Here is a 19,278-nt window from a genome sequence, read left to right as displayed (position 1 = left end):
CCAGTACCTGCTTGTGTCAGTGCGTGTGTATACTGGTATACTGATGGTGAAATTAAATATTTTTTTTAGTTACGGGGACGTACTGAACGCTTATCCAAGGACGTGCCTTGCAACCCTGCAGTGGGCGGTGGGAGCAGGAGGGGGAGAGGGCTGGACCTCCTCCCCGGCCGTTGCTCACACCAGCACCAGCGTCACCAAGAGAGCCACACACACACACACTCGTCAGCTGACTCTAGTGGTGCCAGGACGGTGTGTGTGTGTGTGTGTGTGTAGGGCTACCTACCCTCCACTGACCCCGCCCATCACTCCTCTCCGAAACTTCCTCACTCACTGTCGTTAGTGCAACACGACCAGAATAAGAGAGGAACCATACGCGACTCGATATCTGGGGAATATATATTATATGATGTTCGCACAGACGTAAGGAGAGGTACTGCATATGGTATTGAGTCGTGGTTGTGGATGATAACCTTGATCTGTGTTGTTATATGAAACATAAGTTGGATCCATCTTGGTGCAAGGGTCACTGAAGGGCCACAGCCGGAGGTCAGGTCACTACCACACCAGGCAGTGTACTGCTGCTGCTGTTTGCCCATTCACTCGGTCATCCGCTGGAGATGATCCATATGACATATCAGAAATACTGATGGTGCTTATTACTCTCCGGACCAGTGCTATTTGTGAATTGAAATCTGTCAGGTGAACTGGTGTTTGATCTTGTAATCCATTTGAAAAACGTGGAAAGCTAAGACGTGTGGATTATTGCTGTGAATACGTATGTTTGTGTCGTAGTGACATATCCCTGGTGAGGGAGGCAGCCCTCCAGGGGCACAGCAAGCACTTGTTTCGTCACACTTTTGGATGGGTAAGTACCTGACACTGGAGTCCTAGCATGATACAAGTCCACACACACACACACACACACACACACACACACACACACACACACACACCACTCACATCATCTGTACCGACACCAGTATCGAGTTTAACTCATGATAGTAACGCCACTCTCATGTTATATAGACTTTCTTAGTCTTTCTTTCTGTATCAGCACTGATTTATTCAGTTTGTGAATATCATGAGAAGCAAACTCACTCATGTCTGGTCGGTGCATCCCTGATAACTGTGTGTATGTGCAGTCACTTCCCTCACACCCAGTGACGGTACGCTCCACACACGTACTGTTGGACTCTAACACTGAGAATTAAGGTGTCTCGGTTACTTGAGGAGGTTAGGATATGTTAGGCTACGGTAGTTTTGGTGAAGCACCTCTAGAAATCAACAGAACCTGCCTTGCCCATGGTGGTCGAAATCTACGCTAATTTTCAGTGTGATATTTGAAATGCTGCTTCATATTACCACTAACGGAGAGGGGGGGAGTGACTGCCGATACACTGCCGGAGATGCATTATCACCTACAGTGCTTTCATGGAAGAGGCGGTTTAGTGAACCTCAAATTTTTCAGTGTAAAGGACAGTTTTGAGTGTGTGGGTGGGCAGTAGTTCGTCCTGAGTGTGTCTGATTTGAGGTGCGTCTCGTTAATGCCTGAAGCTTGCTATGTAGACTGGACTAATGTCTTCTTTCTTGCCTTAGACCTTCTGATGGGTCCCAGTTTGTTGTTCTAGTCGTTCACTCTAGGAATGTTTATATGAAAGCAAATCATTATATATATATCTTTTTTTTTTCCATACAAATTCGCCATTTCCCGCATTAGCGAGGTAGCGTTAAGGACAGAGGACTGAGCCTTAGAGGGAATACCCTCACTTGGCCCCCTTCTCTGCTCCTTTTGAAAGAAAGAATAAAAAAGGGAGGGGAGGATTTCCAACCCCCCGCTACCTCCCTTTTAGTCGCCTTTTACGACACGCAGGGAATACGTAGGAAGTATTCTTTCTCCCCTATCCCCAGGAATAAAATCTGTGTGTGTATATATATATATATATATATATATATATATATATATATATATATATATATATATATATATATATATATGTATGTATATTATAGAAGAGGTTCGTGGACCTCCTTAGAACGCTGTGGTTGAGTGCACCGTTCATCAAGACAGGTGTCATAAAATCGTGTCGAGTCGTTAGTTATCATCTGTTGATATTTCTGACGTATGTAATGATCAGTTGCCGTACATGGTACATACTTCTTAGCGAAGAGTTTATCCTGTTAATATATTATCTACTGATGCGATTTCCCTTTTTTTTTTATTGTGGTTTATTTGTTTACTGCGATTGATATATATTTATGAAACGTGACCATCAATTTGATTTTGGTGTCAAATTAGAAAACTTAATGTATAGCCAATTATACGAAAATGCTGCTTACCTTCCTGATTTATTTTTTTTCTTAGAGAGAGAGAGAGAGAGAGAGAGAGAGAGAGAGAGAGAGAGAGAGAGAGAGAGATTTAAGGTGTCTGGAATTCCTTATACATACAGAGATAGAGGCTATACTTCGGGAAATACCTCACCATCTTACTCACTGCATATCTTACGTGTGGAATGTGCTTGTCTTGGATGACACTGAGCCGTATTGTGTATCATTAACCATTAGTGATTTTCAAAGTACAACCAGTAATTAGCTGTTGCCTACCACACCTGAAGACATTGGTCAATATTTCAGCCACTGGACACTGAGAGAAAAGTTTACCTTTGGTGGAATTATACAAACGATTCCCCTGTACGTTCATAAAGCGTCACCTGTACCAAACAAGATGTTTATTAAAGACATCAGATTATCATATGTGGCTATAGTCGTCTGGTTGGGTTGGGAATGACTTCCCTTGCTAGTGTGTCCATTAGAATGTTACTAACCGCGCTGACGTGTGAGATCATATTTCCACGGGGCGCGTCAGTATGTTTGGCAGCTGCTGCCGCTGGGGACACACGACCCAGGAAACTGGTGGTCTTGTGGCTTGACCGTTCACTGTTAATGATATCGTGGAGATCATGAGATAGAATCTGCGAAGCCATCTTGTAGATGATCATGTGTCTTCCGTGTCTCATCCTGTGATATATTTCGTTTTCTTTATTGCTATATAATTATTTTGCCAACTAGTTTATTTTCGACAATATTTGCCCTTGTGTCGCCTGTGGGTTATGCTCGTGGGTTATGCTCAAGAAGGCGAGAGTCAGGAGGGACGAGAGGCAGAGCTCCCTGTTTAAGGTTGAGGTAAGGTTGATTGGTTCGAGTATTTGAGCCCAACGCTGCGTAGATTTCAGCACGACCACCTGTGTGGGCTGCCCAGCGACCCCCGGCGCGAGTTACTCGTGGAGTTATAAATGATCTTTTCGCTTATCATTTGTTCGTGTGAATTCCGATTTTGGCAGTAACAACTTTTGTAAAGTTGATAAATGTAGTAATAATTTACATTTAAGTAGAGGAACATGAACTAACTAGTCAGCGTTTGAGCCTCAAGTGACGACGAGTCGACAGAATAACCGCAGCTTGGCAGGGTATGAAAACTCAAGGGAGGGATGTTCTGGTTCTGTCATTTTCCCAGTATTGTGATACATCCCCAGGATTCTTTTTGTTGGGCTCCAGGTGCTTCGAGGCTGCTCTCCACGCAGGGGCAGGGAAGTGATGGACTCCTGTGGAAGAGAAAGCCCACGACGAGACTGTATTGGTATCATCCATTAACGGTATACTACCTTTATTGCTGGAACAACAAGTGTGGAAGGTGTGTGACTGCCACATAGAGCGAGGTTGTGTGGTAGGTTTCGGGGGCTGGCGTAGGTTCTCATGGTAACACACCAGGAGGAGGATGACATGACCTGCTTCCGCTGCAACACGACTTCTTGTCTGTCTGGTGTTGAGGTTATATTGCAGGTGATGGCAGGAAAGTTGATAAGGCGGAGGATTGTTGGGTCCAGTGTTGGCAGAGAGAGGTTGGGGAAGACCCAGCCTTCTCATCTGAGCACTACTCAGGACTTTGGCGAATGTAACTCTTGTGGAGATGGAACATCTCGATCCCAGTAATAACTCGTAACTGCGGCATCATTGCAGCACCGTCACGTTGTCAGGGAAGCAGATTTTGCAATGTTCCTTAATTAATGTTTCCTGGATAGATTAAAGGTTATAGTTATGCCCAGAATGTTTTATATATTTTAAGGGTTGCATTATAGTTTTTTTTTTTTTTTAATTTAACAGTTGGAAATAAGTGAGACTTAAAAAGAGATATAAGTAGAAATTACGATTTGCACTGTTGAAGTTAACCAGGTTAGCGCTTCCCCATTCTGAGGTGCGACACTGGTTCTAATTATGAGAGGAAATAAGTTCATTCCGAGTAAATGAACGAGTGCCAGAGTGAGGAAGGGAGGGAACACGGGTTGAAGTATGCAGAGTGGAAACTTCGATGTAAGAGGGAATTAGGATAGAGATTGAAGAAAGGTCTTTTATAGAGTGACGAAGGATGGTACGAGGTAGAATAGAATTGTTAGAGACATCGCTTTTGACAGGATTAGATGATGTCACTCATCAACGATTACTGCTATAGAACAGCTAGCGAGGAAACTATGTGTGAGAGAACAGAGAGAAGCAACATGTAAAAGAAAGGAAGTTTAGAAAGCAAAGACTTATTCTTCACGGTCGATGCGTTGGAAATGTCGAGGGCCACGTCAAAACACTCACCAGGTCACTTAGGAGAGGGTCAGCAGAGGTGATGTCACATAGGAGGGATCACCGGTATACCACATATTGATCATTTGAAAGAAGGGAATGACTGCGGAATTGAGAGCGATAAGGTCATCATTAAAAGGAGGGGCAGCTTCGCTCCCACCGGAGCCCTCGTCTGTGAGCTCCTGCAGAGAGTCAGAAATTACATTACATGAATTGCTGAAGATTCACTGGAATGCAGATGTTATCCAGCTGACCATTGACCTTTGGACTTGGACTTACTTTGAACAGATGCTCCCACAACGTCGGAGAACGGCGGAACAACATTTTCCTCCTCAAAACATTTCCGGAAAGTATATCACCTCAGCACCCAGCAATTTCTATCTTGAATTTTTGGCAGCTGTGTATGGGGATTAGTCACTGTGCGTCTGGCAACTTCCGTGGCATGTCAGCAGAAACACTAAAAACCAGATTACCGTTTTTATGGTGTTGATTGAAAATGTCTTCCTTCTGAAGAAGGGGTTAAGCTAAGGATGCTTCAGATACAGTGCCGGTGTACAATCTTCGCAACAGCTTTTGATTGAAATGTTACAAGGGGTCCTTCCCTCCTGGTGGTTTGCGTCCCCACCTTAAACCTTCAGGCGAATTTTATTTATAGCATTTGAAAGATGTCAAAAACTACGCCAATTTTTAATATATTTTTTATGTTTACAAATTAATGTTGTGAAATTTTTTTTTTTTTTTAGGTTGACCGAAGTCCTATTTTTACTAAAACTGTAATGCTTACTAACATTAAAGTGACATATAATGCATCGGGTTTCGCTCTATCTTTTTTTTGTGACTTTCGAAAAATCGACTGATTTTTGACCGCCAGCTTCCTTCACATGAAAAGTTGTACGTTTGTCGGTCGTACTATGCCATATGCATTGCTTTTTGTACATCATGTAATGTTTTTCTCCAACGTCACATACAGTTGAGTGATAATCTTGCCTGGTGCGAAAAACAATATATTTGGTTAGGAAGTGACATGAGTGGTGTGGAGTGGGAGCTGTTGCCTGGAGTGTGAGGGGAGAAGGACGGGTAGTGTGAACTGGGAAAGTTTACCTGCAGTAGGAGAAAAAGGTCAGCAGTGATAATGAGTGCCCAAGGTGGAGAGAGAGTGTGTGTCTGTTGCTGTACCCTGGACGAGAGAGGTCAGCGGTTTCGAGGATATATGCAAATTCAGCTGGCACAGATGTGCGACCCGTCACATATAATCAAATTATTTTTTAACGCATTAATCGCCCTAAGTTCATAGGAAAGACGCTTAGCTACTAGGTGCTGATCTATGTTAGTATTACACCGTCTGAGAGCAAACAGACGAATGAAGAACCGAGCAAAGAAACTCGGTCGTTCGACCAGGGAATGGACAGGTGAATGCAAGAACTAGACACCAACCTATGAACTTAATGAAGATTTTTCCACCATCATCTGTCTCTCCAGACGAACATACAGGAGCACACGCCAGACCAAGAGATCTGGCCACAGGCCAAGCATCAGAGTACCCCTTGAAAAAAGAAAACAAAAATTTGCTGTACTCGGCGAACCATCATTTTTGCCTCCATCTAAGGGTTCTGCATAGAAAAAGCCCTGCATGTAATTGTCCTGCTGACAGAGGCGTGCGATTAGGTCGAAACGAGTGTGGTAATTGGTGCGGGTTGGGAGATGCGCTCAGGGTAGGACGGTTGAGTGGGAACTGTTTATGTGTTAGTTGGAGGGAGTAACTGTTGGTGTGGTGTGAGAGGGAGGAGAGTCTCTTGAATGGTGTGGAGTGGGTGGCTATGTGTGGAATGAATATGGAGGAATGTTTAGTGGTGCGGAGTGAGAGGTGTGTCCACGGCGAGAGTGGGCAAGAGTGACCCTGCGGTATGGATCAGAAACTTAGGCCACACGTCTGAGAAAGCGCTTGGGGAGAACATGGTATGTGTGGCGCAAGAGATAGATAATCCTGACCAACTTAAACCTGAGGGACGGCCATGAGGCGGTATCATCAGTCCCGGATGTTGGCTGACAGCCTCTGTCTTGCCCTACAGCGTCACATCCCTTGCTCTGTGCCGCAGAGAACATTGGGTCGTATATTTTTTTTCCTGTTTATTTTTGTGATGTAGAGAAGCAAGTCCTTTGTCTCATGTGGAAGGGAAGACCCACTCTCTTGTCCAGTAAGGGGTAGAGAGTGGTATCCCACAACCAGTGGTTAGGTACCGTTCCAGGAACATATTTCAGCAAGGTCACAGTTAATAAGCTCATGACAAGGACTTCATGGAAGGTGTTTACGTAGAGTTCGGCAGTGCATCTCTCCTTCAGTGTTATGGCCACACAAACCAAGATATAAAGTCAGCAGGAGAGACCTCTTTGTTAACGTTGTTGTTGTTGTAGTGGTATTGTGTTGCTGGAGTATGGATAACCCAAGGTGTAGATGTATCCAGGTGTCTCGTGTCTCTGCTGTTGAAATTGGTGTGGTAATAATACATTAGTTTTTACGTCTCGCAAAGAATAATCAGACGTAATGAATGTTTGTTGAGATTTCTTGTGTTTTATTTAGGTAACTGTATTGAGGGTAATTATCAGTTTTCAACGAAGATTAGAAATACTGCATACAGTTGCAAGATTCCATATTCCATAGGGTCCCGCTCAGCCTACGAAGGATGAAGACGGTTAGCAGTTAATTTCACAGATGTAGCAACGTGGAGTGCTGACTATAAAGTTAGCAGCAAGCAAAGCTCCTATGAATATATTAGTAGTAAAACACGAATCACCACAGCTAGTTCTTCGCATAATCTTCAGGGTAATTTTCCAGGGTAAGGCTTTCGTAGAAATATCATAAAAAGAGTAAAATATTTATAGCCAATTATTCCTCTGTGTGTGTGTGTGTGTGTGTGTGTGTGTGCGTGTGTGTGTGTGTGTGTGTGTGTGTGTGTGAATAAAGAGAACACATTAAATCTGAAAATGTGCAGGAGGCGTCCCGCTCAGGTGGATGTGCGACGCAGTACGGGGTTCATACCTCGCTGCTCCGGACCTGGGGCCCGCACGGGGAAGCCTGAAGGAGGCTGGAGTGGGTAGCCAGCTCGTCGTGGACGGTGATGAGCGACACATCTCCCCTGCTGCTACGGCCGGGTTGTCGTTCGTTATCATGTTAGCCACCCACCTGGGAGGTGAGTGAAGCTGTAGCATGAGGCAGGTCTTGGTGGTGTGTGGTGGGGGAGGAGTGAGCAGGGCAGGAGGAGAGACGGCATGACGGTAACGTTACCTTTCCTGCCACTCTCTTGATACTTACCAGGAGACGGCTGTCTTGTGGTGCAGCCACACACACTCCTCGGTGTCCAGCCTCCTCTGCATTGCTGCTTGCTACGTACAGCCACAGTCCCCGGTGTCTGGCCTCCCTGGCACTGCTTGCCTGCTTAGTACAGCCACAGTTACCAGTGTTTCACCACTCTGGCACAGCTTACTTGCTTGTTACAGTCATACACTCCATGGTGTTTGCCTTCCTTGGCACTGCTGCTTGCCTGGTACAACCACACACACCCCCCGGTGTCTGGCCTCCGTGGCACTGCTGCCTGCTCGACTAGTTCCGTGTTCCGTGATCACTTGGAGCTGGCTTGCTCACTTGCTAGCAGACCTCTCGTTGCTGTCATATGTGGATGTACATATGATTTGCATGAAGAATGTTACCTTCTGCTTCTGTTTAGAGTATGCGTTGTATGATGCAGACATGTTGTGAGGATGTTGATGCTCTTTCCTTATGTCTTCTGATTTGTCAGGTTCTCTTGTTTGATTTTCGTCATATCACAATACATCGCAAGTAATTTGTGACGTCTCCCCATGAAACTGCTTTAGGTACAGTCTTTATGTCTGGTAGGAAGAAGTGAAGGGAAAACTTACAGGTACAGCTTAGCCTTGAGTACGCCCTTATAGCACGACGGTACGACCTTTGAGCACGACGATAAGACTCTTAGGCGCTGAGAAGAACGTGTATAAGTTGGTCATAAACAAAGCCATCATACCATGCTGAAGAAGTCGAGAGGAATTTTCGGAAGGATGTTAGTCTGAGGTGTACGATGTTACGCATATTGTTGACTGTAGCGCGTGCGTGTGTTGTTGTTATGATGGTAGGATGTTAGACGAAAAAGATGACGGGGCTCGTGTGATCTGTTCTTCATGTATATTTAAGCTTGCGTGTAAGTACTTCCCCAATAGCTATGTAAGCAAATTGAAAGAAATCAAACATTTTCAGTAGAGATTATTGCTTATGTATTATGGGATTTTTTTTTTCCTGAAATACTTATCGTTGGAAATGAATGTCTCGCTACTCGACCTTGAGGAAACATTTTGATTTTTAATGTATGATGTTTTTGACGTTTTTCAGACTTTCCTGGTAACACTGAGTCGAATTACAATTTCTAAGAGTTCGCTATAAGAGATTTGTAGATGAGTGTCTGTATAGTCATTGGACGTGGTTTGGTTTAGAGCTGTGACGATGAACCTTGTCATACATGCTGATGTAGTGTCATTTTGGTTCAGAAATATTAACGTGTTAACATTGGTGAAGGGAATCCTTACTCCAGGATCCTTGAGTCTTGAACCGCCTGCCGGGCTTGAGGATTGGAATGGATATGTCTCTCACTAGATATTTCTATTTTTCCACTCGCATGAGCAGCATTATAGGTTTGGGTGACCATGGGTCCCAGTGTGGATGGGGTACCGCTGTTTGGCTGGGGTACGTCTTCTCCCGAGAATAAGCTTTTGAAATCTGGAATCTTCCTTTGGCTCCGCAAGAACTCTGTGGCCAAGGAGCTTTCCATATGAGGTCAGGAAGTGAACGAGTCGGGGACCTCATGGGTAGAGGAACTCGCAGGTCGGGGAGCTGTGTGGCACGTTTTTCTCATTAGCCGTGTGTCAGTAGATCTCATTAGCCGTGTGTCAGTAGATATTTGTGCATGGCAGTTTTAACGAAACGTATGTGACGTCGCCTGATGGTGGGTGAGTCATTGTAGGGATGTAAACCCGAAGGGTAAATCTTCATCGGTCAGCAAGTTGATTATAATAACCGCTGCTGACAGCTGTTATAGTTGTGGGTTATGATGGGGCCAGCCAGTAAGACAGGCAGCGTGGCTGCAGGCTGTGATGATGTCCAGTCAGCACTGCAGGCGGTTGGTACGGCTGCAGGCTGTGGTGCTGGTGGTAGGGGGTTGGTTAGTGTTGCTGAGGCACCGGGAGGTGCGTGGACAGCATGGGTGTCACGTTTGTATCCTACATGCTAGCTTCACACACACACACACACTTTATATATATATATATATATATATATATATATATATATATATATATATATATATATATATATATATATATATATTTTTTTTTTTTTTTTTTAGCCGCTGTCTCCCGCGTTTGCGAGGTAGCGCAAGGAAACAGACGAAAGAAATGGCCCAACCCACCCCCATACACATGTATATACATACACGTCCACACACGCAAATATACATACCTACACAGCTTTCCATGGTTTACCCCAGATGCTTCACATGCCTTGATTCAATCCACTGACAGCACGTCAACCCCGGTATACCACATCGCTCCAATTCACTCTATTCCTTGCCCTCCTTTCACCCTCCTGCATGTTCAGGCCCCGATCACACAAAATCTTTTTCACTCCATCTTTCCACCTCCAATTTGGTCTCCCTCTTCTCCTCGTTCCCTCCACCTCCGACACATATATCCTCTTGGTCAATCTTTCCTCACTCATTCTCTCCATGTGCCCAAACCACTTCAAAACACCCTCTTCTGCTCTCTCAACCACGCTCTTTTTATTTCCACACATCTCTCTTACCCTTACGTTACTCACTCGATCAAACCACCTCACACCACACATTGTCCTCAAACATCTCATTTCCAGCACATCCATCCTCCTGCGCACAACTCTATCCATAGCCCACGCCTCGCAACCATACAACATTGTTGGAACCACTATTCCTTCAAACATACCCATTTTTGCTTTCCGAGATAATGTTCTCGACTTCCACACATTCTTCAAGGCTCCCAGAATTTTCGCCCCCTCCCCCACCCTATGATCCACTTCCGCTTCCATGGTTCCATCCGCTGCCAGATCCACTCCCAGATATCTAAAACACTTCACTTCCTCCAGTTTTTCTCCATTCAAACTCACCTCCCAATTGACTTGACCCTCAACCCTACTTTACCTAATAACCTTGCTCTTATTCACATTTACTCTTAACTTTCTTCTTCCACACACTTTACCAAACTCAGTCACCAGCTTCTGCAGTTTCTCACATGAATCAGCCACCAGCGCTGTATCATCAGCGAACAACAACTGACTCACTTCCCAAGCTCTCTCATCCCCAACAGACTTCATACTTGCCCCTCTTTCCAAAACTCTTGCATTTACCTCCCTAACAACCCCATCCATAAACAAATTAAACAACCATGGAGACATCACACACCCCTGCCGCAAACCTACATTCACTGAGAACCAATCACTTTCCTCTCTTCCTACACGTACACATGCCTTACATCCTCGATAAAAACTTTTCACTGCTTCTAACAACTTTCCTCCCACACCATATATTCTTAATACCTTCCACAGAGCATCTCTATCAACTCTATCATATGCCTTCTCCAGATCCATAAATGCTACATACAAATCCATTTGCTTTTCTAAGTATTTCTCACATACATTCTTCAAAGCAAACACCTGATCCACACATCCTCTACCACTTCTGACACCACACTGCTCTTCCCCAATCTGATGCTCTGTACATGCCTTCACCCTCTCAATCAATACCCTCCCATATAATTTACCAGGAATACTCAACAAACTTATACCTCTGTAATTTGAGCACTCACTCTTATCCCCTTTGCCTTTGTACAATGGCACTATGCACGCATTCCGCCAATCCTCAGGCACCTCACCATGAGTCATACATACATTAAATAACCTTACCAACCAGTCAACAATACAGTCACCCCCTTTTTTAATAAATTCCACTGCAATACCATCCAAACCTGCTGCCTTGCCGGCTTTCATCTTCCGCAAAGCTTTCACTACCTCTTCTCTGTTTACCAAATCATTTTCCCTAACCCTCTCACTTTGCACACCACCTCGACCAAAACACCCTATATCTGCCACTCTATCATCAAACACATTCAACAAACCTTCAAAATACTCACTCCATCTCCTTCTCACATCACCACTACTTGTTATCACCTCCCCATTTGCGCCCTTCACTGAAGTTCCCATTTGCTCCCATGTCTTACGCACTTTATTTACCTCCTTCCAGAACATCTTTTTATTCTCCCTAAAATTTAATGATACTCTCTCACCCCAACTCTCATTTGCCCTTTTTTTCACCTCTTGCACCTTTCTCTTGACCTCCTGTCTCTTTCTTTTATACATCTCCCACTCAATTGCATTTTTTCCCTGCAAAAATCGTCCAAATGCCTCTCTCTTCTCTTTCACTAATACTCTTACTTCTTCATCCCACCACTCACTACCCTTTCTAATCAACCCACTTCCCACTCTTCTCATGCCACAAGCATCTTTTGCGCAATCCATCACTGATTCCCTAAATACATCCCATTCCTCCCCCACTCCCCTTGCTTCCATTGTTCTCACCTTTTTCCATTCTGTACTCAGTCTCTCCTGGTACTTCCTCACACAGGTCTCCTTCTCAAGCTCACTTACTCTCACCACCCTCTTCACCCCAACATTCACTCTTCTTTTCTGAAAACCCATACAGATCTTCACCTTAGCCTCCACAAGATAATGATCAGACATCCCTCCAGTTGCACCTCTCAGCACATTAACATCCAAAAGTCTCTCTTTCGCACGCCTGTCAATTACCACGTAATCCAATAACGCTCTCTGGCCATCTCTCCTACTTACATAAGTATACTTATGTATATCTCGCTTTTTAAACCAGGTATTCCCAATCATCAGTTCTTTTTCAGCACATAAATCTACAAGCTCTTCACCATTTCCATTTACAACACTGAACACCCCATGTATACCAATTATTCCCTCAACTGCCACATTACTCACCTTTGCATTCAAATCACCCATCACTATAACCCGGTCTCGCGCATCAAAACCACTAACACACTCATTCAGCTGCTCCCAAAACACTTGCCTCTCTTGATCTTTCTTCTCATGCCCAGGTGCATATGCACCAATAATCACCCACCTCTCTCCATCAACTTTCAGTTTTACCCATATTAATCGAGAATTTACTTTCTTACACTCTATCACATACTCCCACAACTCCTGTTTCATATATATATATATATATATATATATATATATATATATATATATATATATATATATATATATATATATATATATATATATATATGTATATATATATATATATATGTATATATATATATATATATATATATATATATATATATATATATATATATATATATATATATATATATATATATTATACTTTGTCGCTGTCTCCCGCGTTAGAGAGGTAGCGCAAGGAAACAAACGAAAGAATGGCCCAACCCAGCCACATACACATGTGTATACATGACGTCCACATACGCACATATACATACCTATACATTTCAACGTATACATACATATACATACACACATATACATATATACACATGTACATAATTCATACTTGCTGCCTTTATTCATTTCCGTCGCCACCCCGCCGTACATGAAATGACAGCAAAGGCCACATTTGTTCACACTCAGTCTCTAGCTTTCATGTATAATGCACCGAAACCATAGCTCCGTTTCCATATCCAGGCCCCACAAAACTTTCCATGGTTTACCCCAGACGTTTCACATGACCTGGTTCAATCCATTGACAGCACGTCGACCCCGGTATACCACATCGTTCCAATGCACTCTATTCCTTGCACGCTTTTCACCCTCCTGCATGTTCTGGCCCCGATCGCTCAAAATCATTTTCACTCCATTCTTCCACCTCCAGTTTGGTCTCCCACTTCTCCTCGTTCCCTCCACCTCTGACACATATATCTTCTTTGTCAATCTTTCCTCACTCATTTTCTCCATGTGATCAAACCATTTCAAAACACCCTCTTCTGCTCTCCCCACCACACTCTTTAGTACCACACATCTCTCTTACACTTTCATTACTTACTCGATCAAACCACCTCACACCACATATTGTCGTCAAGTATCTCATTTCCAACACATCCACCCGTCTCCGCATAACCCTATCTATAGCCAACCATATGACATTGTTGGAACCACTATTCCTTCAAACATATCCACTTTTGCTTTTCGAGATAATATTCTCGCCTTCCACACATTTTTCAACGCTCCCAGAGCTTTCGTCCCCTCCCCCACCCTGTGACTCACTTCCGCTGCCATGGTTCCATCTTCATTTTTTCTCCATTCAAACTTACCTCCCAGTAGCCTTGTCCCTCAACCCTAGTAACCTTGCTCTTATTCACATTTATTCTCAGCTTTCTTCTTTCACACTTTACCATATTAAGTCAACAACAGCTTCTGCAGTTTCTCACCTGAATCACCCACCAGCGCTGTATCATCAGCGAACAACACCTGACTCACTTCCCAAGTCCTCTCGTCCACAGCAGACTGCATACTTGCCCCTCTCTCCAAAACTCTTGCATTTACCTCCCTAACAACCTCATCCATGAACAAATTAAACAGCCATGGAGACATCTTGCACCCCTGCCGCAAACCGACATTCACTGAGAACCAGTCACTTTCCTCTCTTCCTACTCGTACATATGCCTTACATCTGCGATAAAAGCTTTTCACTGCTTCTTGCAACTTGTCTCCCACACCATATATTCTTAAGACCTTCCACAGAGCATCTCTTATCATATGCCTTCTCCAGATCCATAAATGCTACATACAAATCCATTTGTTTTTCTAAGTATTTCTCACATACATTCTTCAAAGCAAACACCTGATCCACACATCCTCTACTACTTCTGAAACCATACTGATCTTCCCCAGTCTGATGTTCTGTACATGCCTTCACCTCCCATATAATTTCCCTGGAATACCTCTGTAATTTGAGCACTCACCTTTATCCCCTTTGTCTTTGTACAATGGCACTATGCATGCATTTCGCCATTCCTCAGGCACCTCACCATGAGTCATACATACATTAAATAACCTTACCAACAGTCAACAATACAGTCACCCCCTATTTTAATAAATTCCACTGCAATACCATCCAAACTCGCTGCCTTGCCGGCTTTCATCTTCCGCAAAGCTTTCACTACCTCTTCTCTGTTTACCAAATCACTCTCCTTATCCCTCTCACTTCGCACACCACCTCGACCAAAACACCCTATATCTGCCACTCTTATCATCTAACACACACACACACACACACACACACACACACACACACACACACACACACACACACACATATATATATATATATATATATATATATATATATATATATATATATATATATATATATATATATATATATATATGAAGGTTCACTAGAGTGATCATCTCTCAAGGTTCATTTGTATGTGATATGAATTTTATAAGGATATGTGGGAGCACTGGTTTGGAAACAGAACTGTTGATGAGGATCAAGTTGCCAGATTGGATAGTAAGTGCGAAAGCTATAGAGAATGTAAATACAAATTGTACGAACTATATAATGAGTATTGATGTTTACTTACACTCGCGGTGTGTGCCCGAGCAATCTGATGAGACAGTACAGAAGCAAGAACAGCATCTACTCTCCACCAGGGTAGAGGCAGTCGGCGTAGGGAAACAGCGGCTGCGAGGTGGGGATTGTGAAGCGTGTGGTCAGTTCTTTTAACGCCTGATACACACAGGTTCCTCCCAGCAATAAGGTCTCGCCGGCCTCACCTTGGGACGTCTGGCGGCAGAGCGCCCCTGAACAAAGAGGTTCTGTGAGTTCTTGTCCTCATCGATGACGTCATGATCCAGGTTCATCACAGATACCTGACGGGTCAACAGGGGCGGTTGTCCTGAGTGTGCACTCGGCATCGTTCCCTGTACCCATGATGGTCGTCGTTGCATGCTATCTCTGTATAAAGCCGTCCTTATTGTCGGGCCAACCTCCTGTAGAGACTGTACTGACCCTGAGCGACTCATGTCAGCAGTCTGTGTACTTGCCCTTTGTTCTTCTCCTCCTGTGTGCCGCAGGTAGGTCATGTACTTCGTGGTTAGTCAGTTCACCCAAGCCCACAGCTGGAGCGTCTGCTGCTGCCCAGCCATTGAGGGTTGTCCCATCGGTGAGGCATAACTGTGAGCAGAGTGACACTGCCACTATGGTTCCATTGCTGGTCGTCCTTCAGCCCCGCTTGTTGCTTGCAGGTGGTACTCATTCCCATCAAGGTTGTCTCACAGGGATGGAGGAACCTGAAGTTGGTCATTGGAGTTGCTGGATCCGTGAGTGGTGAGGCCGGTATCCGTAACTCTGCTGGTTGTGATGATATCTTGATTCACATCAGGCCCTTCTGTCCACAGTGTTACCTCGTTAATCACACACAGTGACATGTGATACTTGGTCATGATTGCATCAAGAATGGCTGCTTTAGAGGTCTGAGACCGAGACACCTCCTCCATACTACCATTACATTTCAATTTCAGTAGTGCAGTCATGAGGTACCCCTGTACAATGCTACCAGTAGCATCTGAAGGTACCATTAAAGCAGTGTCTGGGCAGCACAGAAGCATGGCCACTAGTGATTCAAGGATGTTGTAACATTAGAAGCGTGAAGAACACTCCACTCAGCATCCACGTTCTTTACCATACGTCTGCTTTCCTTTGCAACGATTCAGACACATCTGTGTACATGCTGGCCACTGGTGTCTTGGTGACAGAAGACGTCAGTGTATATGGTATGGGAGCTCGCCAGATTATAAGAAACATACAGTACAGAGGCCTCTCACTTTTACTGTAATCTGCCTTTCACTTCAAGGATACAACTACTTACATTATTTGGTCATAATTTCAGTTGGAGGAAGAATTTCCGTGTATTAGAGGAACTGTTTGATGAATATGATCCTGATTATAGAGACGTGGATATAACGTCATGGAACAAGACTGTACATCCATGGTACTTAGAGGAGCAGAAATTGGATTTTCAGATCCTTCCACGTTGAGAAGACTGTTATATGTTAACATGATATTACCCACCAGTACCTTACTCGTTAGTTAACACGTTATCTACGCTGGATGCTTGCATGGAGTTGTAGCTGATGTAACGTGAAGTTACTCGAAACTAAGTTTTCCATTCTTAAGCCTTGCTTCTCTGCCTCACGTTCACATGGGTTGATTTATCTTAATCCACATACACACGCACTCTCTCTCTCTCTCTCTCTCTCTCTCTCTCTCTCTCTCTCTCTCTCTCTCTCTCTCTCTCTCTCTATCTATCTATCTATCTATCTATCTATCCCCCCCCCCTTATAACACTCGACAACATACAAGCCAAATCACAAGTTTCCTGATCCTACTCCCTGGGGTATGGGAGAGGGAATTGCGTCCACGTAGTACCTCCTGTGTATAGCAAGAGGCGACTAACAGGCGCGAGGAGGAGCAACTCCTCCAGGATGTGTCCTCGACGGCATGTCGTAATGATGATAGAGAGAGAGAGGGTTTGGCGCTGTGGATGATAAGAGAACCTGGATGTTTGGCTCTGAGTGAAACCAAGCTGTCGTGGCCTGAACATTTAGAAGCACGAATGGCGTATAGTGGATAGATTGACTTGGATCCATGTGGTATAGAGGGAGTGACGTGATGTGTGTGAACTAACCTAGGTCTTACGAAGCAGTCAAAGTAGACAGTAGAATTAACGTGTGGGACTTGGATGTGAATGGAATGCCATGATTTGGGTACTGGTATACATAACAGTACGAATGTATGAGGCCATTGTTCGTATGTTGGTGATGCTGCCTTGCGAGAACGGGAGAAGGAAGTAGGTATCAAAAAAAAAAGATGAAATGTGGTTAGCTGTTTGTATGTGACGGTGCTGCATGTTTTGAATTTCACAACTGTAGACAAGCAATCTCCTCACGACGTTAAGCGAGAAGTTCTATACTCAGTGTAACCAAGATGGATATCATTATTTTCAGTCAATTACTTGACATTTTGTAATTATATTAGGATACTTTACTTCACACGCGTCGACTCTTGGAGGAGAATTTACATAATGTATACCTGCTACCTGTTCTTGTGTGTGTGTGTGTGTGTGTGTGTGTGTGTGTTCGTTAGCATGGTGTGGTTCATGTTACAAGCCGACTCCTTCACTTGTTATGGTTTCACAGTTCAGTGGTGGCTTGCTGTTTAGAGACATTTTCGCTTTTGCAAGTAAGACTGAAAATAAGTCTTTGGTTTATTGGGTCAGGTCAAAGGTTATGGTCGGTGTTGAAGGTGAATGGGTGTTTCATCTGCGATAATGGTGGCCACACGACAGGTGTGTCGTGCACAAGTGTGGGGATTGTTGCTCCACGTGTGACAACACCTTGCAGTCGGGGCGAGAATAGAAAGGCCGCTGATTCAGGAGTGTTGTTTGTAATGAGATGTCATAGCGTCTTGGTTATTTGTATGTTAACCTCGTACTTGTGTCATTTTGACACATTTGGTCAAACTGTGGCCGAAATTTATTTAGTAACTAGTGAATCTTTATCTCTGAGTAAAACTGCAGTTTTAGTATTCATAAGACTTGCTGTTGTTATATTTCATTATACAACTGTTGTAGTCCATAATGTAGGTAGTTGTTACTACGTGTTTGCTGCTAACAACCTCATGACGAGCAGAGATAGCATTACCAGTGCCAAATTTACCATCATTTATTGCTATACTTGTATTGCTCGCAGGTAGTCATAACGTAAGTTACTTTCATCCAGGCTGAATTATTAGTGTAAGATGAACATTCTCTCGTCTTATTTGTCTCCAGACATCATGTCACACGCGTGACACATTGGTCGGACATGAAATTTGGGATACTTTTTGCTGCGCCGTCTTGTGTGAAGCGTTTTGTCCTGCTAGGACCATTGTGTTACTCTTATCCCCATCTCGTGAACTGGGTGATGCCAGATAAAGGAGTGACTCAAGGCAGAGATAAGGGGAGTGGAGGTAATAGCCCTGGACACTTCCAAGTACGATTAGCCTAAGAGGCCTCGCTGACCTTATCTTTATTTCGGCCGCTTAATGTCTTATCTTTATTTATAGTATCTGGAATATATGAAAGCTTTTATTACCTCTCTCTTTAAATGGGAAAATGTGTGTAGATGTGTGCTTTAGTCAGCCATTTTTCTTGTGCAACGTAACATATGTACTTGTGTGTGTGTGTGTGTGTGTGTGTGTGTGTGTCTGTGTCTGTGTGTGTGTGTAGAATTTTTAAACCAGCAATTGATGTCCTATTCGAGAAGCGTACATACAAATAACAGGAGTAAGGCAAAAGCATTATAGTCAAATGAATCATTCATTTTATTCATCTGTACGTGCCTAGTATCTCTACCCATCTTCAAAAGTCTGTTGAAAAAAATCTTTATATGATTGAAATAAAAATGGTACATATGTGTCGATTACAAGTTTTCTAAAAGTTATCTAGATGAACTAAGATTATGAAATGACT

At 43.7% G+C, this 19,278-nt stretch overlaps 1 protein-coding gene across 17 annotated transcripts in view; it reads left to right on the top strand.

Moving 5' to 3' along the window:
* The window catches only part of by (focal adhesion protein tensin), a 1,595,780-nt gene that overhangs the window by 661,042 nt on the left and 915,460 nt on the right, over positions 1–19,278 (top strand). Inside the window, exon 1 of one of the 17 annotated variants that reach the window (XM_071662739.1) lies at positions 257–865. The exons of 15 other annotated variants lie outside the window; for them this stretch is intronic. The gene's annotated coding sequence lies outside the window, so the exon portion shown is untranslated. Of the gene's footprint in view, positions 1–256; positions 866–19,278 lie in introns of those variants that run through there. One more of the 17 variants, XM_071662738.1, reaches the window with a different exon arrangement.

The sequence above is a fragment of the Panulirus ornatus genome, chromosome 6, assembly GCF_036320965.1.
Source record: "Panulirus ornatus isolate Po-2019 chromosome 6, ASM3632096v1, whole genome shotgun sequence".
Taxonomy (NCBI): Eukaryota; Metazoa; Arthropoda; class Malacostraca; order Decapoda; family Palinuridae; genus Panulirus; species Panulirus ornatus.
Note: the sequence above shows the minus strand (reverse complement) of the source record. Positions and strands in the feature narration are given on the sequence as shown.